The sequence below is a fragment of the Lepidochelys kempii genome, chromosome 6, assembly GCF_965140285.1.
Source record: "Lepidochelys kempii isolate rLepKem1 chromosome 6, rLepKem1.hap1, whole genome shotgun sequence".
Lineage (NCBI taxonomy): Eukaryota > Metazoa > Chordata > Testudines > Cheloniidae > Lepidochelys > Lepidochelys kempii.
Genome location: NC_136385.1, coordinates 59,014,630 through 59,040,452, shown reverse-complemented (window position 1 = coordinate 59,040,452; position 25,823 = coordinate 59,014,630). Strand labels below are relative to the sequence as shown.

Here is a 25,823-nt window from a genome sequence, read left to right as displayed (position 1 = left end):
CATTATTAAGGATCTACAACCTATCCTAAAGGATGACCCAACACTCTCACAAATCTTGGGAGACAGGCCAGTCCTTGCCTACAGACAGCCCTGCAACCTGAAGCAAATACTCACCAACAACCACATACCACACAACAGAACCACTAACCCAGGAACTTATCCTTGCAACAAAGCCCGTTGCCAACTGTGCCCACATATCTATTCAGGGGACACCATCACAGGGCCTAATAACATCAGCCACACTATCAGAGGCTCGTTCACCTGCACATCCACCAATGTGATATATGCCATCATGTGCCAGCAATGCCCCTCTGCCATATACATTGGTCAAACTGGACAGTCTCTACGTAAAAGAATAAATGGACACAAATCAGATGTCAAGAATTATAACATTCATAAACCAGTCGGAGAACACTTCAATCTCTCTGGTCACGCAATCACAGACATGAAGGTCGCTATCTTAAAACAAAAAAACTTCAAATCCAGACTCCAGCGAGAAACTGCTGAATTGGAATTCATTTGCAAATTGGATACTATTAATTTAGGCTTAAATAGAGACTGGGAGTGGCTAAGTCATTATGCAAGGTAGCCTGTTTCCTCTTGTTTTTTCCTACACCCCCCCCCCCAGATGTTCTGGTTTAACTTGAATTTAAACTTGAAGAGTGGTCAGTTTGGATGAGCTATTACCAGCAGGAGAGTGAGTTTGTGTGTGTATGGGGGTGGGGGGGATGTGAGAAAACCTGGATTTGTGCAGGAAATAGCCCAACTTGATTGTCATGCACATTGTGTAAAGAGTTGTCACTTTGGATGGGCTATCACCAACAGGAGAGTGAATTTGTGTGGGGGCGTGGAGGGTGAGAAAACCTGGATTTGTGCTGGAAGTGGCCCACCTGATGATCACTTTAGATAAGCTATTACCAGCAGGACAGTGGGGTGGGAGGAGGTATTGTTTCATATTCTCTGTGTATATATAAAGCCTGCTGCAGTTTCCACGATATGCATCTGAGGAAGTGAGCTGTAGCTCACGAAAGCTTATGCTCTAATAAATTGGTTAGTCTCTAAGGGGCCACAAGTACTCCTTTTCTTTTTGCGAATACAGACTAACACGGCTGTTACTCTGAAACCAGTGAATGGAAAGACTCCCATAAACTTCAATGGGAACCAGCTGGAATATAGTAAAATAATTATGTCCTAATGGTAAAGTGCCGGGCACCCACCTGCCTTTATCCCATCCCAGCTAGTGCCATGTGCCTGCTGAGTATCACCTACAGCTAGTACCATGGCTTGACCCCAATTCATTATCAAACTTCCATCCATTGCCCAGTCTTCCTGCTAGTAACACCGTCCCACCTGGCATACAGTCTCCCTGTATCACCCTCTTATCTGTACTGTGTTGTCCAGCAGGTTTTCTTTGAGGAAGTGCCATGGGGGCACTCAGTGATAAGCACTCATCTGTAAAGGGAGCCGTTTTGTTGTCATGTTTAGCAAGATTCAAAGGCCCAGGTCAACATTCCTCACAAAAGCAGAACAAGCTACCCTATCCTGCCCTTCCTACCTTTCTGGCTCCTCTCTCGTTGGTGGGTGGATTTGCCTGCTCTGCCTACCTCTCTGGTTCTGCCCTCCCCTCCCCCCAAACCTGCCCCAGTCTCTACCTGGCACCATCTGTTCTCTGAGGGGCAAAGTACTAATGATGACTGCTAAAATATATTCATGGGCGGCTGCCCCTTCCTTTCTTCAGCCCCTCCCCCAAATGAACGGCATCTGCTTGGCTGAAATAGTGCTGGTTTTTACATGTGATACCAACAGCCGTGCAGTAATTCCAGTGTTTATATGACAACTATTGGCTATGTCCTTACAGAATAAGGACCATTTGCCAATTGTCTTCAAAGATCTAGACTTGTGGTTCTCAAACTGTGGTCTGCAGACTGTTACACTGCTAGGCAGTCCACTGATCTGCTCCCTTCCAAATAATGAGCTATCCAGGTGGAATTTGCAAGAGTGTCGACATGACTTAGAACAGGGGTGGGCAAACTTTTTGGCCTGAGGGCCACATCAGGGTTCCAAAACTGTATGGAGGGCCGGGTAGGGAAGGCTGTGCCTCCTCAAACAGCCTGACCTCCGCCCCCTATCTGCCGCTCCCACTTCCCACCCCCTGACTGCCCCCCTCAGAACCCCCGACCCATCCAACCCCCCCTGCTTCTTGTCCCCTGACTGTCCCCTCCTAGGACCCCCCACCCCTAACTGCCCCCCTGGGACCCCACCCCCTATCTAACCCCCTGTTAGCCGATGGCCAAGGATGTTTGGTGAGGTGCCAGCTATGCCCGTTTATACCATCCGTGACTTTAACCGCTAGGACGCACTGTCCCTTCGCGGCGGGCAGCCCGGGCTAGGCTGACGGATGCCCCAAGGTCCTAACCACCCGTGACTTTAACTGCTAGAGCTCAGAGCTCCTTCGCAGCGGGCAGTCAATACTGACTGACAGGTGCCCCAATGGCAGCACTAACAGCCTCTCCACACCCGTGACTTTAACTGCTAGAGCTCAGAGCTCCTTCGCAGCGGGCAGCCAGGATTGACTGACAGGTGCCCCAAGAGTTTGCCCCGTGGAGGCGGCACAACTCAACACTAGGCTCTTAGTACTCTCACCTAATGGCCAGGCTTTAGAGCCAAAACGGCTGAGGTTCTTTAATTGTGTTGGCTGCTTTACAGTAAACCAGAGAAAACAAGTCAGGCTTATGCACAAATGGTTACCAAAATTTATTAAGCTAGATTCTAATCATGTGGTTACAAAATTGCTAGTGCCTACTTATTTAAATGTAGAGATGTTACACACACAAACAAGTTACAAAACTGAAGCCACAATCCCAAAGAAAGAAAACAAAGTATAGAGCTCTATTTCAAAATATGTGTACACTAAAGGTAGGAGATCAGGTGTGGGTGCTTCTTACCCTCCTTGCATCTCTCGATTCCAGCGGTGCCAAGCCAGGATCGGTCACTCAATTCCGCGGAAAGACGAATAAGGGACAAGGCTTAGGGACCCTCTTAGCTGCAGAAGCCTTGGGAGGCTGTCACTTATCTGACCAGCAGATAGATAGCGAAAAGCACTCAAAAATCATGGTGCTGTAGGTCCCCTACTTATACCTCTGTACTCCTTTATTCTCTTTCTCCTTTCTTATGCCAAATTGAGGCTGGTCTGTCTGGGTGACGCCAGCTTTCGCAAGAGTAGTTTACACTTGCAAGGGAGAGAAACAATAAGTGTCGACTACTGGACATTTCTTTTATCAGGGTAAATATTTTCCCACCTAGGATGTTGGTGTGTGTGCATCACGCTATTTAGTAGGGGCTAAGAGCCATGTCTGTCACAGGGCCTCTGCCTGCTGTGAGCTTAATCGTTGTATCTGTTCCCAGAGGCACATTGTAGCAGCACACCTGTGCTTTCACAGCTTCAAAGGCTGTGCTGGAATATATGTTAAGTGCCCTGTTGCGGCTTCCTCCTGTGTTTCCAGCAATGCTGGTCTGAGGGGGGGGGGGCTGGCTGTCTGGCTACACCCCCCACCCCACCCCCTGTCTGCCCCGACCCCTATCCACATCCCCGCCCCCTGACAGGCCCCCCGGGACTCCCACACCTAACCAACCGCCCTCTGTTCCCTGACTGCCCCCTGGGACCCTCTGCCCCTTATCAACCCCCCCACACACACTCCCCGCCCCCTTACCATGCTGCTCAGAGCACCAGGACTGGTAGCCGTGCCACCCAGCTGGAGCCAGCCATGCTGTCGCACTGACCAGCAGGAGCTCGCAGTCCCGCTGCCCAGAGCGCTGGTGGCACGGTGAGCTGAGGCTGCAGGGGAGGAGCCAGGGGTTAGCCTCCCTGGCCGGGAACTCAAGGGCTGGGCAGGACGGTCCCGCGGGCCGGATGTGGCTAGCAGGCCATAGTTTGTCCCCCTCTGCCTTAGAAGCACAAATCCCACTGACCTTGGAAAAACTGACTTTTCATAGAACTTGTGCTGCAAAGTCGCTTAGGCTTGGTCTTCACTACAATAAAAAGGTGATTTTAACATGTTACCGAATATGTTAACTGGCATATGTTAAAACCCTAGCATAGAAAAGGCAATTTGTAGTTTAACATACCTTAGCTGGTAGAGTGACCAGATGTCCCGATTTTACAGGGACGGTTCCAATATTCGGGGTTTTGTCTTATATAGGTGCCTATTACCACCACCACCCCGTCCTGATATTTCACATTTGCTATCTGGTCACCCTCCTAGGAACCAGCCTGAGAGAGGTACTGGGATGATTGCATCTTTGTCCCCTTTCTAGTCTGAGTGAATCTGACAGGGGACAGGCCTCGTTCCCTTACCTATCTTGGGGTGGAATGTCACAATTCTCCCCCTCTTAGACTGGGGTAGGTACCAATTGCTTATTGCTGTGCAGGCCTGGCTGGACATCTGTGTCTCTTCCTTTTGGGAGCCTCTGAATAGCTATATAGCCTGTTTATTAGCAAATGAAACAAAGCAGTGGAGAAAGAGCTTTAAAAAATAACCATCTACATGCATGGTTAGACTCATCTAATCTTATGTTTCACTACAAAGCTAAAGTAAATGGGCTTCCCTCATGAGTTACAGGAGGAAAAAAACTGGACTCAATGTTCATTCTCTAAGGAAGCCAAGGAGCTCTTGAGACTCAGCCTTGTCTCTGTTTACCTTCCGTGGAGTGTGTCCTCCACTCCTATCTGCTCCCCACTCAAGGAGAACTGCTTTTTCCAAAGCCTCACCCTCCCTGTGTGTGCTCTATTACCCTATTCCTTAATAGCCTTTGTTTCAGGCTCGGTGTAAAGTCTTCGTTTTTCAGTTTGTTTTTTCCCCAGTTACCCAGTCAGGCCATCTAAGAAAGTGTCCCTGTGGTGGTTGCTCCCTTGTTTGGGTGTTAGACCCATTCAGTCTTAATATCTTGCCATCACAGGCTTTGTGACTGTGGGGGAGTGTGCTGAGACTGTATGCTCCCCTGGCATTCCAGCTTCCATCTCAGGTGTTCTCCCTCCCCGCCCCCCTAACACACACGCATTTGGCACAAGGTTTACTTCAACCAGAGAACACATGTTAAAAGAGCAGCTTGCCTTGTCTACACTATGGCTTTACCACCAGATAGTTAACAAATATTAGCTCACCTGTGTTAAAGACACACCTTTTATCCTAGCGTAAACATGACCGTTGTCATTTTTAAGAATGTTACCCTGTGTCTTCAGACAGCGATGGTTGCTGCCAGTTGTAGCCCAGTCAGGGACTCTCAGAGTTTCTACAGGCTTTTTTGTCCAATTAAACTAAGTAAAATAAGCTTCTCGCTACAGTATTCATTGGTTGCTTCATTGGTGTACATTCAACCAGCACCATATTTGTGGGTGATACAAACATTGGATAAAAACAAGAGGAGAGAACCAAACTGCAAAGTGACCCAAAAAGTTTAGAGTTCAATGTGCATCCTGTCATGTATTTTGTATGCAACTGGGCTCTTTATCAAACTTGGCTTTCTGTTCCAGAAGAAATGTTTTGCATGAGTTGCCTTTAACAGTGACCTCTCTGTTAATGTAACACTGTTTGTGGCTAGATTCATGCTGCTGAATCTGTACAGTCTCAGGTTAATTAACTAAGTGGATTAATGGCTTGTACAATTACGCCTAATCCTGTCCTGCTCACAAATGGCTGGAAATTGCTGAGATGGTGTTTTTGAAAATTTCATATATGCACACAGTGAACATTAACCATGTTCTTGTGTACTGTCCACACAGCCCCCAAGACTGCAGCTGATCTGTAGGAAACATCATGAAGAATGAATGCTGCCTGAGGCAGCATTAATTTTCTGCTGCATGCTCTGGGCCACAAAGAAGGAGAAAAATTGTGTCCTGACTGTGGAAGAGAATCCCAGGGAAATCACTGTCCTTGAGGACAGAAGATGCCTTGGACCACAGGGCCAGTGTCAATGAAGAAAGGTCTCCACTAGAGGCCCATAAAAGCCCGATTTGTAGTCTCCTCTCTGAACCCCCTTTTTCCTAAAGTAAACCTAAATTTGCAGCCTAAATTAAAGGATCCTTCTCACTTTAAGCATCTAATCCCCATTTGTTGCCAGAGATACTATTGTTTCTTCTTGCCTCCTAGTAAGGAAACTGGAATATTGGAATAGTCACTTGGAATAAGCAATACATTTCATCTAAGAGCGGCTGTCAGAGCACCCAGAGACATGAAGAGGCCAGATGCAGAAAGCCTTTTATTTACTCTAGTGGATATGAAAACATGTTTAGTAGATTGGCAAAATATACTGAGAACAGAGCTCAACATGCTGGAAAATATGGGAGTTGGCAAAGTCATTTTGTGCCATTTAAATATATATATAAAATGTACCAAACAACATTGTATTTATAAAGCTAAAAGGCAGTGGGAGCATTTGCACCCTGCTGGGATTATTGTCAACCCACTGTCATCCCAAGGTGAGATGCCTTTATGGCCCAGTCCTGCAAGGTGCTGAATGCCCTCAACTTCCATAGTGCTATGTGTAATGATCCCCAAGATACATCATTAGCAGGATTTGAATCCAGGACCTTGTGCACTGACATACAGACCTCTACCGCTTAAGCCAAAGAATGATTTCCATGAGCTAGTAGCAGTGGTAGGCTGTTACAAGGACATAACACTCTAATTAATCATGTTACATATGCATTAATATGTAATCAGAGAGCTGAAGATGAAGGCGGCTATGGAGGTCCCAGGTGGCAGGAGAGCGTTGCGAAGTCCCCAGGTGAATTTTGGGCAGGGTGAATGCTGCAGATGCTATGGGGAGGATACATCACAGGTCCTGAATGGAACAAAGAAAGCTACCATTTTCTCCATCTGTTAGCTTGGGATAATGATATTTATCCACCTTTCAAATATGCTCTGAGATCTATGGATGAGGTGTGATTTGTTGATGCTATGCATTATTATTATTATTACATGCTGTAGGGCCAGATTCTCTCCTATGTTAAGATCTGCTTGGCAGAGAAAGAGGGGGCCAGGAGGAAGTCAGCTACAGCTCTCTGATTCCTATACTGTCCCAACCTCAGTTTGACGTACATTGGAGACATGAAACTTGTGACATCTGGCTGTGGTCCACAGCTGGCTAAGTCCCTATACCACGTCACGTGGTGGCAACTGACGGAGCATGTTACACTCTGCCCCCTTCCATACATACCCTGCTTACACTGTGGAAGTTGGGGTTGGTGTAGAAACCAGTTGTTGGCTTTGTGACTGCTGAGAGATTCTGCCTAGGCTGCCAAGGGAATTCTCGGCCAGTCACTATTCTGGCGGTGCAAAGGAAACACTGCCTCAGAGAATCTGCCCTCTAATCTTTACTGATTTCTTTCTTCCCCTTTCTTTAGTTTCTCCAGCAGAACAGTATCAAAGCCCAAGACTTCCCTTAGCCTTAGTTCCCACAAGTGAAGTGGTGGTAGCTTCTCCTCAGACAATCACCTGTGTGTCCAATATGCCTAGCAGGGCACAGATGGGTTGCAAAGGCAGTGAGGGGAAGTACTGGGGGATGGTACAACACCTCTTGGTAACCTGCCACATCTTTCCTGGAAGCATCTTTTCTTTACCCTGAGCTGATGTTTTTAATAACTGCATAGAAATCTTTAGCAGCCTTTCGCTAACCAACATCATTTTGTTTTCAGACAGGAGCGGTGAGGAGACCCTACTGGATCCCAGCAGGCTGAAGGGCACGAAGTAGCACTTTTATTCATTTAAATGTAAAAATTTCAATCCTAATGACAGGTTTCAGAGTAGCAGCCATGTTAGTCTGTATCCACAAAAAGAAAAGGAGGACTTGTGGCACCTTAGAGACTAACACATTTATTATATGCTTAGCTTATGCTCAAGTAAATTTGTTAGTCTCTAAGGTGCCACAAGTACTCCTTTTCTTTTTGCAATCCTAATGAGTAATTCTGGTCCTTTTCCATTTTGCAGAAGCTGAAGTCACTCCAATTTTGTTCACTGTTTATTATTTATTTCTATGTTTCTATTCAATAAAATGTTTATTATCTTGATGAAATCTGTGGATTGTGCATCCTGATTGCATGTGGGAGTATGAATGTTTGAATGGAATGGGGGTCTTGTGCAGAGCAGGGACAGCAGGAGGACAGCAGCCTGGAACTGTGGCTAAGGGCCAGGAGCTTCTTTGCTCCACAAGCTGAATTGTCAGTCTCAGAACCAGCAGGCCCTGAATGGATTGGGTTGAAATGTTTTGTCCGAAACTTTTTTTTTCTTCTTCAGGGAAGAATGCAGATTCAGCAACACTGTTAAATTTTCAAACTTTGAGTCTGTTTTACCAAATTGTTCTGGCCAATACCACTCCCCTTTAAAAATTCCTAAATAGAAACATTTTGCTATTTTGGGTCAAAACTACATTTGTTTCAAAATTTCCTTCATTTTATTTAAAAAAAATCAAAAACATTAAAGCATTTTGTTCAACCCAAGACATTTTTTTTACTTTTTGATTCACGAAAAATTTTGAAAAAAATTTGTTTTCAGTGTGATCCTAAATAATTTATTTTCAGAATTGCCAGTGAACTGAAAGATCCATTATTTCCCCCAGCTCCAACCCAAAGAACATAAGAACAGACATACTGAGTCAGACCAATGGTCCATTAAGCCCAGTATCCTGTAAGGACATCATTGAGTGAGCCACCCCCGACATCCACTCCCAGCTTGTAGGAATCAGAGGTTTCGGGACAGCCAGAGCATGGTCCCTGACCCTCACCATCTTGGCTAATAGCTAGTGATAGACCTATCCTCCATGAACTTATCTAATCCTTTTTTGAACCCAGTTATACTTTTGGCCTTCACACCATCTCCTGGCAACAAATTCCACAGATCGATGTGTGAAGAAGTACTTCCTTATGTTTGTTCTAAACCTGTTGCCTATTAACGTCACTGGGTGACCGCTGGTTCTTGTCTTATGTGAAGTAGTAAATAACACTTCTGCATTCATTTTCTCCTCACCATTCATTATTTTATAGACCCCTATCATATCCAGGGCCGGCTCCAGGCACCAGTGAAGGAAGCAGTTGCCTGGGGCGGCCAATAGAATGGGGCAGCACTCTGTCCATGATTAGGACGGCACATCCGCGTCTTCGGCGGCAATTTGGCGGCAGGCCCTTCACTCCCTCTTCGGCAGCAATTCGGCAACAGGCCCGGCTTCTTTTTTTTTTCTTTTTTTTTTGTCTTTGCTGCTTGGGGCAGCAAAAAAGCTGGAGCCGGCCCTGATCATATCACCCTTTACTCATTTCTTTTCTAAAGTTGTACCATCTCAGTTTTTTTTAACTTCTCCTAATATGGAAGCCATTCCCCTAATTATTTTTGTTGCCCTTTGAACTTTCCTCAATTCTAATAGATCCTTTGTGAGATGGGGTGACCAGAATTGCGCACAGTATTCACAGTGTGGATTTCTATAGTGACATTATGATATTTTATGACTTTATCTATCCCTTTCCTAATGGTTCCTAACATTCTGTTAGCGTTTTTGACTGCCACTGCACATTGAGCAGCTGTTTTCATAGAACTACCCATGATAATATGAACATTTCTTTCTTGAGTGGTAACAGCTAATTTGGACCCCATAGTTTGTATATGTAAGTGGGATGATGTTTTCAAAGGTGCATCGCTTTGCATTTATCAACATTGAATTTCATGTGCCATTTTCTTGCCCAGTCATCCAGTTTTGTGAGATCCTTTTGTAACTCTTCACAGTTTGATCTAGGCTCAACTAGCTTGAGTAATTTTGTATCTTCTAAAAATTTTGCCAAAATTCACCCTTTTTTCCAGATCATTTATGAATGTGTTGAACAGCACTGGTCCCAGTAGAGATCCTTGGAGGACCCCACTATTTACCTTTCTCCACTGTGAAAGCTGACCATTGATTCCTACCCTTTGTTTCCTATATTTTATCTCTTTAAGAACAAAATGTTTACATGATAAATTCATAGAATCATAGAATATCAGGGTTGGTAGGGACCCCAGAAGGTCATCTAGTCCAACCCCCTGCTCAAAGCAGGACCAACTCCCAGTCAAATCATCCCAGCCAGGGCTTTGTCAAGCCTGACCTTAAAAACCTCTAAGGAAGGAGATTCTACCACCTCCCTAGGTAACGCATTCCAGTGTTTCACCACCCTCTTAGTGAAAAAGTTTTTCCTAATATCCAATCTAAACCTCCCCCACTGCAACTTGAGACCATTACTCCTCGTTCTGTCATCTGCTACAATTGAGAACAGTCTAGAGCCATCCTCTTTGGAACCCCCTTTCAGGTAGTTGAAAGCAGCTATCAAATCCCCCCTCATTCTTCTCTTCTGCAGGCTAAACAATCCCAGCTCCCTCAGCCTCTCCTCATAAGTCATGTGTTCCAGACCCCTAATCATTTTGTTGCCCTTTGTTGCCAATTAGTTCTCTTCTCTCTGTTACCTATATTTTAATTGCCCCTGGAGTTGTTGCATGAGCTCAGGGGGTTGTGATAGCTGCTCTCTCATTGCAGCAGTGGGGCCTTCAGCAGCAACTATGTACTATGCATTTCCTTTTTTGTGCAGCAGCACAGCCGTCCCTAGTTGCAATTCAGGGGATGAAGCAGTTAACAGCAAAGATAATTTAGCTGCAACATTAGCTGGCCTATATATGCCAAGTAATTTTCACTATTACTCTCTGATCTTATGCTTAATCTGTAATATGCTGTGTAAGTATGGTTGACTGTACTTCTCATATAAACTACATACATGGATTCTCTCAGGCATATACAGAATAATACACAGTACTACAAATGCTTCCCAAGTGTATTTAAGGTTGCAAAAAAAAAATTTTTTTTTTTACTCTAATGCATAGCACAGTGCGGCTCCATTTTGGTGGGCTCTTAGTCACTATGGTAATAAGTGATTAATAAATAATAATATAGTGTATTTGAGAAATAGTATGTAATTCAAGCCTGGGCTGTCATGCAGCATATACACAAGGGAACAGAGCTATGGGATACATTTAGCATTTGCATCTCTTGGTGTTGGTGCACTTAATTATGAGCTTGTAGCATTCTCTTAACAAAGATTTTTGAATGGAATTCCCAAGGTTATTTTTTCCAAATTAAAAAAAGGAAAGAAAAAAAGAAAAAAACATAAAAAGCACCCTCGTTCTACAGAACTTTGGAGATCTGCTGGTAAGTCCCAAACTGGTAATAGGGTGTGCAAAAGCCGAAGTGTGGAATCATTCAGATAGAGACCACTGAAATGCCCCGTCTCATTTGTCCTAGGATGTCTGCAGCAGGAAATCCTACTCTGTGAACCTTAGAAGCTGCTGTTAAGGTGCATCAGATCAGATCTCCCTCCGAAGTACATTACAAAATGCAAAAGAATTCTCCCTTGTTTCGTTTCATGCCTTATGAGGTTCATAGGGACCTTCCCTTAGTCACTGTGCAGCTCACAAGATACACAGTGAGGCAAGGATTCCGCTTGCTTCATTCCCCATGCAACTGCACTAAGGTTTTCAGCATGCAACTGTTAGCTACGCACACATGTGGGTAGAGTGTGAGAGAAAGAACAAACCACACATGACAAATGTTAGTCACATCATTTAATGCACTGCTGCAAGGTGCTCAGATATATGACTGTGAAGAGCATGGTATAAGAACCTCTACAGACTAGAATAGATGCATATTCACAAAATGGCCTTCCTTAATTGCACACTTAGCAAGAGAGAATCCCTGGAAAATATGGACCATTTTCCATGCCTTGGCAGCCACTTCTCCTAAACAGCCAGCGTTGACACAGAAATCGAATACAGGATCCGCTCTGTCAGTACATCCTTTGGAAGACTACTCAAACGAGTATTCAATGACAGGGATCTGCAAACAGGTACCAAGATCTTGGTTTACAAGGAAGTTGTCCTCTCCACCCTTCTCTATGGAAGTGAGACCTGGGTAACCAACAGATGACGTCTCAAGTGGCTGGAGTGGTTCCAGCAGCGCTGCATCAGGAGGATTCTCAGGATCAGCTGGGAAGACCAACGCACTAACATCAGTGTTCTTCCTGCAGTCAGCATCAGCAATATAGAAGCGCAGGTCATGAAACACCAACTCCACTGGGCTGGCCACTGTGTATGTATGCCTGACACTCGCCTCCCGAAGCAAGTACTCTTCTCTCAGTTAAGTCAGGGAAGAAGGGCTTACAGAAGGCAGCGGAAGTTCTTCAAAGACATACTGAAAGTACACCTTAAAAAGGGACGTATAAACCCAGCAAACTGGGAGGGCTCGGCACGGAACAGAACACTGTGGTGCCACACCATATACCAAGCCACAACTCACTTTGAGGAGAGCAGATATGCTCATGAGACAGAGAAGCAACAAAGGGGGAGAAAAAGGGCACAATAGTCCAGCCAACAACTATGTCTCCTCCAATATTACACCTGCCATTTCTGTGGGAAAATCTGCAGGACACAAATTGGGCTCCTCAGCCACCTAAAAACCCACCAATGAACCCCCTTGGCAGACATCATCCTTGCATCAAGGGATAGCCGAAGACTTAGCAAGAGAAGGTGTGAGTTGTACAGTGTTTATGCACCATACACATAATTCCTTCAAATTAAACTCAATTTACACTGAAACATGCTAAAGCACTTCTCCTTGCTGAGGGCTACTTTCCCGCCAAATTTCAACCTTCTCTCCCCAGCCACTTTGAGATTAGACCTGTTCAAAAAGAGGCTGAAAGAATCTTTCCAGAATGTAGAAAATGTTTTTTTTCCCCCCCTTCAGATATGGCTGGACCCTTTTAACTGAACCTTCCCCATAATGAATCAATCCAAGAAAAATCATGTTATCTTCAAACAGAGATTAGGCCTAGGAATGTCAGCCTGTAAAGTGAAAGATGAGGAACATAGAAGCAACTGAAAATAGGGGTTTAGAATGGAAATGCTCAGGTGACCATGTAGCTGCCAGTATAGAAGCCACTCCAGATCCAGCTCTACTACATGGCATTTATACAGCACCTTTCCTCTTCAGAGCGATTTACAGACATTAGGTAATCCATGTCTCATAGATATTGAAGCAGACAGAATGCCATCGGCTAAGGATGGGAGAGGGGGGAAGGGAGGCCAAAGAGTTCAGCAGAGCAAGCAAGTTCATGTAATCAGACCCAGGAAGGTTGACAGGACTAAGAGCTTCTTAAGTGTATGATTTGAAAACAACTGCTCTGAACCCACACCTAAGGCCCACACAATGACGTTAAAAGACGACTCTGGAGCCGAATGCTAGCAGGCAGCATCTCTGTGTGACACAGGGGCTCAGAGTCAGGGAGGCAAACACCACATCATTAATAATTCCACTGAGGTGCCAGCAGGCTGGTCTGCAGCTGGGGATGGAAAGCATTGCAGCCTTGGGCTGGAACACCTGGCACAGTCAGCCTTGGGAAGGGGATTTGGGAGCAAGGCTTCTTATTTCTTTTTCCAGGTCAGATCAGAGGGGAGTGGGTTGGAAGGAAGGTCTGTCCCTGTTTGTTTGTGTTATTGCTTTGTTTCGATAACACCTATTGCCACGAATTCTCAGCATTATTCACACTCTTCCAGCTGGGCAAGAGGATTACCCAGAGTTCTCAGCATTATCGCTGAGGTCCCCTTGGTTTGTGGGAAGTATGACCTCTAGCCCTGCTTGTGATCTGTCTCTGATGAAGGTTCTCTCAGGGGATTTCCCTGTTTTTCCTCCCCGTGTTACCCCTCCATCTTCCTTCTGTAGAGCCCCCCCATCACAGTGACTGTCCCCCTCAGTGTGAGTGAAGGTGCAGTAGGTAGGGGAAGGGCACTGCATGGCATCCACTGTATGGGGCTAGAAAAGAGATTTCAAAAATGCAGACAGCAGCTCTGTCAGGTTCCACTCCTCCTCCCCATGCAGCAATTCTCTCTCAGCTGGAAGCCACCCTCCTGTGCATCACAGGGCTGTGAGCAGAAACTCAAATAGCAATCAGAGAAGGGAGTCTATGTGTGTCCCCCTGTCTCTGTCAGTAAATGAAAATCAAAACAACCAGGCAGCTTATTTCCTGAATCACTTGCAATGTGGTATCTCCTTACCATTCATTTTCTTAAATGCCTTAGGTACCAGCAGAAACCACCAAAGGGACAGCTGTCTGAGGGGACTCCCTGGAGGTGCTGCCCTGCACCGCCAGTCTCTCCCATCCCTCTCTGCCCTTGAAGAGGAGGTGACTGTTGCCCTCTTTCGTGCTTCGCTGCAAAGGTAATCTCAGATTCAGGCTATTGTGTATCTCAGTCACATGCTGTGAATCAAGGCAAAGAAAACTGGAAATGCAAAAATCTGGCAAAATGTGGATGTAGCTCTGGAGCTGCACTGAAATGGACTTGAACAAGGGCTGATATTCAGTAATTACGCAGACCCCTACAGTCTCCAGAGCTGACTTCATTACAAATTCCATGCAAGGCTGCCTGGAGCAGATCTAATCACAGGGAAGAATAAATATAGTACAGCATATAATCACAGTCCAGGTATAATGACTACAATACAAAACTAATTCTAGATGTGAGTATAGTACCTATATCACAGGCAGCACCTGAGGACACGGTCATTATCCAGGTTGCAAAAAGCCACGGTAGTATGTCTGCTTCTCCTTAATGTAGCCAAGAATAATCATTTTGCAAAGACAGAGACTGCCTCCCCTAATTCCTCTGAGGGTCTGTGCTCATGTGCCCTCCCCCTGTGCAAGCATCTTTTTTTTTTTTTTAAACCATTTTGGGAATAGGGATGTGCATTGGTTGCTGTGCTCTAAGGGCCCTTTGCAAGCCCTTCTCCTTCTGACTGCACTTATGAGTGAGGCATCAGAGCTCAGAGCGGAAGGAGTGGCCCCACCAGCTTGGAACAGTCATGGGAATTCCTCAGAACAGTTACAGCATGAAGGTGAGGAGTGGCAGGAGTATTAAAATTTGAGTTTATTGGCATATTGAACAACCTCTGACCCCACTGCTGTCACAGATAGGGGAGTTTCTGCCAAGCTGTTAGCAAAGATGACTGAGAATTAACAATCCTGGGTTCTATTCCCGGGATGTGCCATTGACGTGCTGTGACCTTAGTCAAGTCACCTAGCTTTTCTGTGCCTCAGTTTCTCCATTTGTGAAATGCAGATAATATTATTAATCTGTGTCACTGTGGGATTCTGAGCATCATTTAATATTTATTAAGCACTTTGAGATACTCAGATGGAAGGCCCAAGAAAAGGGTGAAGTGTTTATTTCATGCACTGACTCCTGTGTGTAAGTCAGTTTTTGTGACAATGCTCCCATGTGGGTCATCTATGGGGACTGAATTTAGGACTTCAGGCTCCAAAAGCCACTCCTTGAGCTAAAGAATTAGGAATCTCAGTACCAAGAAAGGGAGGTGAAGTCTGGTGTAGACACATTACTGTAATACAGAGTGTCTAGCCTTCAAATTACAGTGAACATGCTGAGAGGTGTGAATACCACTGTAAGATCAGCTCTGTTGTGAAGGGAATGTGTCTTCACTTATTCTCACAGGCAAAAATATCTATTTCCCATCTGGGTCCCCAAATGTGCAACTTGGGTACTATAGAAAAATAAACTGTCAAAGAAAATATCACAGAATACTTCCCTGAGAGAAGAAATGGTGAGCCACAGGGTTAGAATGAAAGAGCAAGTGATTCAGCATGTTATAAAGAGAGTGAGAGTCTCAGACAGCATAAAATAAGTGAATGACTCTTGGCTATGAAGAGCGTGATAAAGAGGAGGCCCCAGTCTGAGGAATGGAGTAAGTGGCCAGAGGAAGAGGTGGATGTCAGATCAGAGAGGGGAATCCATCGTGGAGTTTTGAAAATCAAGTGGGCGCTTTGGATTCAGAGTTGGATAGGAGGCCAGTGAAGGGGAAGGGATGATATGATCAGGAGGCAACAGAGAAAAGTGGGTTCCACAGGAAAAAGTTCCTGCTATTCTAACCCACGCACCTTATGGGTGTGGTGTTCTGTCCCATCTAGTGGCACCAAGACCACTTAGAGAGAGATTAATGAGTCTGCTGTACAGTCTTAGCTAACAGCTGGTTTGCTTTTAGCTCATGGACTAGAGGCTCATGCATTAAGCTCCAGAGGCCCCAGGTTTGATCCTGATGACTGGGGTCTGTCAGTGTTACACTGTACCAGGATCTGACCCTCTGTTGCAGTCCATGGACAGTGCCTCTGGTCTATTGAGATTGAAGCAGTGAGTGTTGAGACAACCGGTGCTGTTTTAACTCCTGTGAGGAGTGGAAGTGAGTTGCCTGCTGTGGATTGCTGAGTATGTTTCTGTGATGCCCAGTTGATATCCAGCTGTACAATGGCAACTTTTTTGAATCTCTGAGGTCATGGCTCTGCCACAGCTATCTTGTTGACTCTCAGTTGACCAGTTAGAATCAGGGAATCCTGAAGGGAGGAACAGTCCGAGTAGGCTCAAACTCTGAGCACTTCTGCACAGAATATTAGTGTTTTTATATATGAAAGACTCAGTTTGCTGTTACCATCATGTTTGGGGGTTCGGATTCTTACCGTGCGTTAAGACTGTTCCCCATCTACTGCCTGCACTTTCCAGACAGACTCCTCTGGAAGAACTGCTCAATGCAGAGTCCTGAGAACTGCTATCTGTGTAAGCATGTTCTAGCAAGATCACTAGGGTCACATTCTGAAGCCTCAGGGACCTGAGGACATGGCTGGTTGGCAATGTGGGAGGTGTTGATGGGAAAACTGACAGATTTATAAACTATTGATTAGTTTTTCTCCTTTTGTCCCCTTTTCCAGTAATCCTGGTACTCTTCAGTAGGAGCTCTTATTGTTTGTGTCTGGAGTGGTTTGTTATTAATTATTGTAGTGCGTAAGGGCCAGTTAAGAACAGAGGGCCATTGTGCTAGGTATTGTACAGGCAGACTCCTTAGAGCACTGTGTTAGCTATCCTGTATATTGAACTTTTTCTCAGAAGCAGGCTGACATCCATTGTGTACATATCATGAAAGCTAAAGGCAACATCCAATGACACCACTAATTGATAACATCATATCCAATTGCCTGTGAATAAATGACATCGCTAACCAGGCCAGTTCAGCCAACCTGAGAACCTCAGATCCTCAGACACATGAGGAAGTGCTGCCTAGTGGAATATGGTTTATACATCTAATCAATCAACATTTGTAATGCATCAAATGAAAGAATTTAAGCTTCTGAAACCTCGGGGGAGACTATACGCTCTGCCTCAGTGTTGTTTTATTCTAGATGTGGTCTAAAAGTGTTTAATATCTGATGCTTAGACTGCTAAACTATGTCCTCCAGGGACATAAATTTTTATATCTTTAAATATTACATATAACAGATCCTGTTAGCGTAGTCTCCTTGACACATTTCAGATATATCATGTTTAATAAGCTGTATTTTCTGGCGATCTGAAATCAGGCCAGTTTTGCACGTGACCCAAGAATTGTATAAACAATGTATGTGTCATAAGTTTGAACAAAGACTCTATAAACAAGTGAAATACGTTTTTTCTCCCATTGGGTTTATGCTGCCTTTCTCCCATGCTAGAATCTCCTTAGCCAGTTCTTTGTGATAGCAGTTCTGAAACCACTGCAGCAGAACACATGGTGTGTAGGGGGTGTAACCTCTTAGACCCAGCTGGTGGTAGTAATTAAAAGATTAATCAGTGGGCAGGTACACACTGTAAGTCCTTGGAGGGCTAAGCATGTGTTTAGACCAGTGGTGGGCGAAGGGCAATGGCTAACCGTGGCCACTGGGAGCTGCAGGGAGCCATGCCTGCGGACGGTCAACAACAGCAAAATGTCTTGCGACCCACAATCAGATTACCCTAATGGGCAACATGTGGCCCGTGGGCCGCAGGTTGTCCTCCAGTGGTTTATACCTTTCTGGTGCATTTCATGCTATTAATCATTCTCTCTCCTGCTAGACATCTTATCTCTGGGCTTTAGTTACATTCTCCTCTCTGCTTTTCTTCCTACCTTTCAGATTGTTCTTTCAGTGTCTCTTATGGTGGGTCCTCCTACTCCCCTTTCCTGCTGTGGCTGTACACCAAGGGCTACCTGTCCTTGGCCTTCTGCTTTTTACACTTTATTTTATACCTCTGGGCAATCTCACCCATTTATATGGCTTTAGCTACCATCTCTATAATGACGAATCACACCATCTCCCACTCCACCTTTGATCAGCAGCCTCTTTCCTTTCAATCCACTATCTTAGCCTGTCTCTCTCAAGTATCTTCATCAGCCAAAACCAAAATCCATATCTTCTCTCCCAAATGCTCTCCCTTTTCCTTCTTCTACATCACTGTTTCCAACACCTCCACCCTCTATTTGACTCAGGCTCATAGTTTGGAGGTTATGTTTTACTCCTTCCTCTCCCTTGCCTGATTTAATGCATCTGATTCTGTTCCCAGAGGAACAGTGAGCTGATAACTCAGAATAGTGTGTGGTCTCCTTTACAGTGGAGAGTAATAATAAATCACACAGTTAGCTCCTAGTCACACAAATTTGATACAAATGTTGTAAAGGGGACTTTATACTGCATATACTAATTAATCTTGCTGTGAACAAATTTAAACACTACAATCCTCATAATATTACACTGCTAAGCAGATGGGAAGTACTGGCAAACTAGTTTACACATTATTATCATTAGTCTTCTCATAATTATTTGGTCACTTCCACAAGCTACTGTATAGAACAGTTGTGTTGGGGCAGAAATCATGGGATAGGCTTCCAGAAGGCAACGTGCTATGCTGCTATATGTGGACACAGAGTTAAAGGCAAATGAAATGAACTTGCTGGTGGCGATATTTGTAATGTATCAGCCATTCCTTGGTCAATACTTACATTTAAATTATACACGGTTTTTCTCCAGTATAGATGATGCTTTTGAGACTAACCACCAGCATGACTCGGACTTGGTTTTGAAACATGGTTGTGGCACAGTTGAAAGACTGAACCATATTGATGCAAACTGAGCTTGCCCTTTTAAGTGCCTGAGCCTGGTTTCATACTGGAGTAGGTAGATGGGAGGATTGGATGGTTCAAGGCGTTAGGAAGAGGAGCTGGAGACTTTTGACTGGCTATGCCTTCACAAGACATGATGCTGCGGTACAGCTAGAGCACTGCAGCTGCGCGGCTCTACCGCTTCAGTGTAGACACTCACTACAGCAACAGGAGGGGTTCTCCCAGTGCTGTAGTTAGTCCCCTCCCCAAGCAGATGGTAGCTAGGTCAATGGAAGAATTCTTCCTTTGTCCTAGCGCTGTCTACAGTGAGGGTTGGCTTAACTACGTCACTCAGGTTGTGGATTTTTCTCACCCTGAGCAATGTAGCTGTGTTGACCTAACTTTCGGTTTAGACCTGGCCTCTAGGTTATGGATTCAAATCAGTACAGGAACAATATTTTCTAAAGTACCTAATTCCCATTTTTAAAAGAGATTTAGGCACTTAGGAGCCTAGGGCCCATTGATTTGCAATCAAAATGCTTTCCTGGAATGTGTGGATTTAAGCTAAATTTGTGATAAAAATATAAATTAATTTTGTCTAGATAATGTCAAAACATTTCATTTCAATAAGGTGAAAATGTTTTATTTTGTTTTGAATATATACATAGTATTATATTCTGATGTTTTGACTTGATCAGAATGAAATATCTTGATGGTTCTGACTTGACTTTTTTCTGGCATTTGTTCCAGGGGAAATTTTAGATTTTTGCTTCAATTTAGAATTAAAAAAAGATTCAAAATGTCAGTTTCCATAGAATGGAAATTCCATGTTCTAACTAGCTTTGGCTTATGTGAAATGAAAAGGTTCCTAGTAAGTGTGGAAATCACAAAAGCTACCAGTTCCTTTGGCATATAGAAATGGAGCTTTTGACTGATCCCTAGAGACGACATACTAACTGCCCCTAATGTTAGAAGCTTTTTATCATTTCCTCATTATGTCCATCCCCCTCCCTCCCCCCCAAATCTCCCCTACTCTAATGTATTGCAATGGAATTAAAAAGCATCTGACTAGTTCCCCAGACATCCCTATTGCTGGATATGATCGTGGGAGTCTTCCACCAGGACAGGACTGAGGATCATTGGTAGTGGTTAGCATGGGGAAGTGTACCCAGCTGCTGCCCATGCTCCATGTGTTCTCTGGGCTGCAGTCTCTAGGGTGGTCAGTCCAGCCCTTTTCCCCTGCATGAATTCCACTGAAACAATTTTGTTTTTTTCTGATATTTTTTTTTAAGAAGGGAATTGTATAATAGGGTTCAAAATGTGAAAAGGATAACCACAGTCCCAAAGAGGAGCTTCCTTCCCTCTTCTCTTTTATTACAAGGGGCTCTTGAAACCATCTGAAAGGCAATTGCTTTTAGTCTATGGTTTGGAGCTGACAATCTTTTTAGAGAAATGCATAAATAAAATTTAATCTCATTGGTGGATTTTGTAAATGGGACCAAAGGATGAGCAAAGATGCAAGTTATGTTATTCTCCACAAATGATTTATTTTCACATTGATACCATGTTGTTTGTCCGCCACCCCCAGGAATTGGGCCTTTGATGCACTTCTTTATTCTTGTTCCTTGTGTTTTTGCTAGAATCCTAAATAGTCTATGATGTGTGACATTCCATACAAATAATTTGGACATTAATGAATGGGGGGAGGGGAATGGGAGAACAGTGGGTTAGTTACTAGTCTGGAGCCCTTGGCTTGAGTCTTGTTTGGATTGCAAATATAATCAGTCTGTTGATCTCAACTGAACTAACATCCATCATAATTAACAAAAAATAAATAAATCAATACAAGCAGCCAGACTTTTCAGTCTTTGCTCAGGACTGGAATAGCAAGGATTGCTACAGGTCAGAAATAAGGTGCATCAACAGAGTTATAGGAAGGGGGACCCAAGATTGGAATAACAGGGGGCTTTGCAGATCAGGAATGAGGTTCTAGTAGAGGGTGGCAGGAGGGAGAACAAGACTGGAATAACTAGGGTTTTTGCTTTTCAGGTTTGTGGTACATTAGAAGAGCAGTATTCAGACAGGCAACAGATCTATACTGGGGGTGCTACAAAGTCAAGACAAAGGCACATTGGCTTTAAAGATATTTCAAAATGTATGTTTGATACATAGTGAAAGGGTTTTAAACACACCTTTCAAAGGACATTGCAAGATTTGTCCATTTACACAAGCTTTTGTCTGATGCAGGGCTTGAGTTTCTTTGGTAGTCTGCAGAGTGTTTTGAGCTTGGCTTTGTGCCATAATAGGTTCTGCTGTTATTTGTTTTGAAAGTGCTCAGTGTGGTTACAAAATGGGACAGGGACAGGGACAGGTTCTAAAGCAAGAGGAAGAATGAAGACATACTGACAGGGATGGAGAAGATGGTACAAGATGGAGAAAGAAGAGGCCTGAAATCCAGAAGGGACTGTGAGGAGAAGGAGAGACATACTGGGGCAGTTGGATCTTTGTTCAAGTGCTGTACTCTGTGTTCACATTTGGGAGGGGTGTGTGTGTGTGTGAGAGAGAGAGATTTAATTCACTTTAATTCACTAAAGGCTACAATTTAGTCTGGGGGGGTTTAGTGACATGAGCATAACTCTTACTTTTTTAATATACTGTATCCCCAAAGTCCCCCAATGGATTTACGGCCACATAAATAATGCATAGCTAAGGGTACATTATTCCTGCTCTTATGGTAAAAGCTAAATCGGCATGGGCTAATCTCAGGGCGTCTCTCTAAAACTAAGCAGTATAATAATGTGGATGCAATATTTATGCATTACGGTTAGTGTGGTGCTACACTCAGTCAATTGAAAAAGTATGCACGGTGTGTTCTATTAATTACGGTAAACGTGCTCCTGCAGACTTGATTTCTAGGCGCTCGGTTCCTGCTGATGTCGCTTAAGCTAATCACCACAGCGTGTGGGTGGCAACTGCACAGCAGTTTTGCTTTTCGGTGCGACGTGGGATTGGTGTAATATGGTAATGTAGAGGAGGTGCTAGGTTTGGCTCTTGTATTATGGTAAGTGTAGATTACACAAAGGGCCCCCGGCGGAGAGCGCTCCGTCTAGTCAGTTTCTGTCTCTGCAACTGACCAGCAAGATGTGAATTGGTCTCTGGCTGTGGAAATTATTTTTCACGTGGGGGTGTCGTTCGATAGACCACGCAACCCCCCCTCCAACTCCAGGGAGAACATGCTCTAAGGCTGTAAGTTTGTGTTCGGTTTCAGTGCGATTACTTCTCTCTCTCTTCCCCCCCAATTTCTAGCCCAGCATTTCTCCGTCTCTCTGTGGAAATGTTTCTTTGCTGCTCGCTAGTTTGAGCTGGTCTGGCGGGCCCCTGTTGCAGAAACTATTTTTAGGGGTTTCCCGGAGTCAGAACAAACAAAGGTACCACGATGCTGCACAGAAACCGCTCATGCCTTGGGAAGGCACTGCACGGATGTCTCTCTGCTGCGCCGCTTGTGTTTCTTTGCACCTCCGGCTGGCTTGTGGTGTGCTGGCGGACTGAGGGATTTGCTGATTCCCCCTCTCACGTTCCCAGTATTTGCATTGACTTTGGAGATGGAAAGTTGTAAAGCAATGCAAATCCTTTCTGATGTGGTTTTGTGTTAAGAGCCACTTCCTGCTCACCGGTAACGAATAGTTCGGGGAACCGCTGTAATGGTAAATGCCTTGAGATTTCTCACTTCATCTTTGTTTGTTAGGAATAAGCAGTTTGTGCATTTTTTTCCCACTCAAAGTATTGGCATGAAATTCACGTGAGCGGACAAATATTGGTGCTGTGTGTGGGGGGCATGTGTGTGGTAATGTATTGTTTGGGGGGTTGTATAGTAATCGTTATACAAGAGTATCAGAAAAACACTTCCAGCTGTTTAACCTGTATGCACGTGTGTGTGTTTGCAGGGGTCTTTGCATTTTGATATGGGACAGTGCTACATGCATCAGAAAAGGAGATCCCTTTGTGGGTGAGGAAGCAGGTAATCTGCCTGTAATTGTAGGGGGTTTCCTTTGCTTCTAGTTATTGTACTGCTTGTTACAGGAATGATGGCCTGTGTGTTTGTCTCAAGGAAACATCAGTGAGAGAAAGGGCTGTGAACTATAGCATTACTTTGAGACTCCCCATCTGCAGAATCTGAACATCCAAGTGTACGGTTTATTTTGCCTCTCAATTCTCTGTCTCAGTGCAAATCGGTAACTTCTATTCCTAAAGCCACTTCCAAATTTCCCAACGCAAAACTTTGCGAAGGCACGTAGGACCCTCTCCGGTCTCTGCCAAGCATGAGTAGTGGTAGGGCAAGAGGTGAGTGGCTATGTGGCCTTTCTGGACTCATGCTGCCACTTGCATATTCCATCCTATAACACTTCAATCTAAAGAGCTGCCACAGGGTAGACCTGAAGTGGACAAAGGCAACTGTGGCTGGCAGTGATTTTATTTTTATTTTTTTTTTCTTCTCTGGGTTAGGGAGTGGAGCTCCTTGTGTTTGGAGAGATACAACTCCTCTGCATCCGATGAAGTGAGCTGTAGCTCACGAAAGCTTATGCTCAAATAAATTGGTTAGTCTCTAAGGTGCCACAAGTACTCCTTTTCTTTTTGCAAATACAGACTAACACGGCTGCTACTCTGAAACTACTCTTGTATCAATTGTGTTTTTGTTGTTGTTGTTTTTGCTCCCTGTGCATCTTAGTCACTGCCTGCTTTTACAACAAAAAAGTTATAAGTCCACTCACATTTGCTTCTCAGTTCACCCAGCTGTGGGAGAATAAACTGGATTTGACCATGAGCTGACACAGGTGAAATTGTCCTAATCAACTAAAGAACCCTTAATAGTGGGTACTGATGATTTGACATCTGCATGAGCACAATGAAGGTATGCATGGTCCTTTACATAGGAAGCAAAACCTGGTAACTGCCACACAATCTGAACTGATCATGAGACAGGGTGCTGAAGAACATAAGACAGGATGGCCAGATGGAAGGAGAAGGAACCACCTTAGTCTGTGTGAGCATTGCTTGGCTGACGCAATCTGTATCCTGTCAATGTCTAGGTGGTCAGCTCTTTGGTGCAGAGACTGTCTTCAGCCAGTGTTAACATGAAACACTGGAATTGGTGGAAAGAGGGAGGTGCAGGGTCCAAATAAGGAAGTGGCAGGTGACCACAGATGAGATGTAGGCAGGGGCAGAGCCTTGGCTGTGCAGAGCAGAAATTTGAAATAAATGCAGTAGGGGACATAGAACCAGTGGAGGGACTTGTATGAGGCTGGGGTCTGTGTGATCTAGTCACAGCTAGAAGTTAATTTTGGCATTGGTATTCTGGATACTCTGTAGTAGAAGAGCTATGTGGCTGTTAAGGAGCCTGTGGAAAAGGAACCTATAGCACCGAGCAAGAGAGAGGCAGGGACAGATAAGGATGGATTTCAAAGCTGTTATAAAGGAAGCAGCAGATCACAATAGCACATGTGAGGAAAAGAGGAGTTGAGAGTGCCTGAAAGCAGGAAAAATCATGGGATTATCTGTTACGCTGAAGGAGGTTGAAGGAAGGATGAAGTCCAGAGGTGGAAAGAATGCAGCTCGATTTAAAGATCTTTCTAGGTGCTCATGTAGCTCCCATTGCCCTAGTGTAGAAGCTCTTCAACATTAGCCCTATCTCAGAAGGGCAAGCTGGGAGAGTTAGTGTTAAACTGGGTTTAATGGCGGGTTAGGTGGGGGTTCCAATCAAGTTAAGATGGCTTGACGTGTGTGTGTGTGTGTGTGGAGGGGGATGGTTATTCTTTTAGTCCCTAGGACTGTGTGTGCACATGCATTCTCCCCCACCCCTTCCCTGAAAAATTTCTCCCCATCTCAACAATAGGGAGCGCTAAAGGTAGACATGACTCCCACTGGTCCCCACCTATTAAATCACTGGGTCATTTGTAACTGCACAGAGCAGGCCTCAAGGATATGGTAGTAAAAAGGGTAGCAGCTGCCAATGCTTCCTCTACACTAGAGCGATCACCAGTGCTGCTGTATGATGAGACGTTAGGGCATGTCTAAGCTGTAATTATACCTGCTGCTGGCCTGTGTCGGCTCGTGGGGCTGTTGAATTGTTGTGTAGATGTTTGGGCTGGAGCCCAGGCTCTAGGATCCTGTGAGCTGGAAGGGTCCCAGAGCTCAGGCTGTAGCCTGAGCCCAACTGTCTACATGGCAATTAAAAAGCCCCCAAATCAGCTGGCATGGGCCAGTCATGGGTGTCTCATTGCAGTGTTAATGGGCCCTTAGAGCAGGCAAGGGGAGAAGCCTTTCTTGCCTTAGTTCTAAAGAGACACACTCAAGCAGTGGTTCAAGTAGTAACACTGTTTCTAGCTGAACTACTAAGAGACTGCAATATAATGAAGTTCAAGATCCTTGTGTAAAGAAAAGTAACACAAAATTACCACTATGCTTTAGAAAGGGGGATTTCCCCAGAAAGAGGAAGCTTGTCAGAAAAGCCCTGGAGTCTAAAGAAATTAAAATCCTTAGACTTGCTATGGAGGTGACTTAACTGATTAGAACAGGCTTAAAGCACGCATAAAAACGCTGATACCAGACCAGTGAGACTGAGATTTTGATATGGTATTGCACATCTTCTGTGCCTGTGTTTTTCCTTTGCTGTTGTAGTTTTAATTCTTTCCCTTTCACTGGAAGATACACAAACAAATATTATTTATATTGTTTGGGGTTGTGTGTGGGGGGGGGGGGTTGGGAGGGGGGGCCTAAACCAGCAGGCAAGGTCTTGGCACTTTGAGGATACTATTTATAGAAAGCAG

At 44.6% G+C, this 25,823-nt stretch overlaps 1 protein-coding gene across 2 annotated transcripts in view; it reads left to right on the top strand.

Moving 5' to 3' along the window:
• The first annotated feature begins 21,992 nt into the window (after positions 1-21,992).
• TP53I11 (tumor protein p53 inducible protein 11) overlaps positions 21,993-25,823 on the top strand; it is a 45,306-nt gene continuing 41,475 nt past the window's right edge. The window contains exon 1 of one of the 2 annotated variants that reach the window (XM_073348082.2): positions 21,993-22,245. The gene's annotated coding sequence lies outside the window, so the exon portion shown is untranslated. Of the gene's footprint in view, positions 22,246-22,640; positions 22,704-25,823 lie in introns of those variants that run through there. The other variant, XM_073348085.2, reaches the window with a different exon arrangement.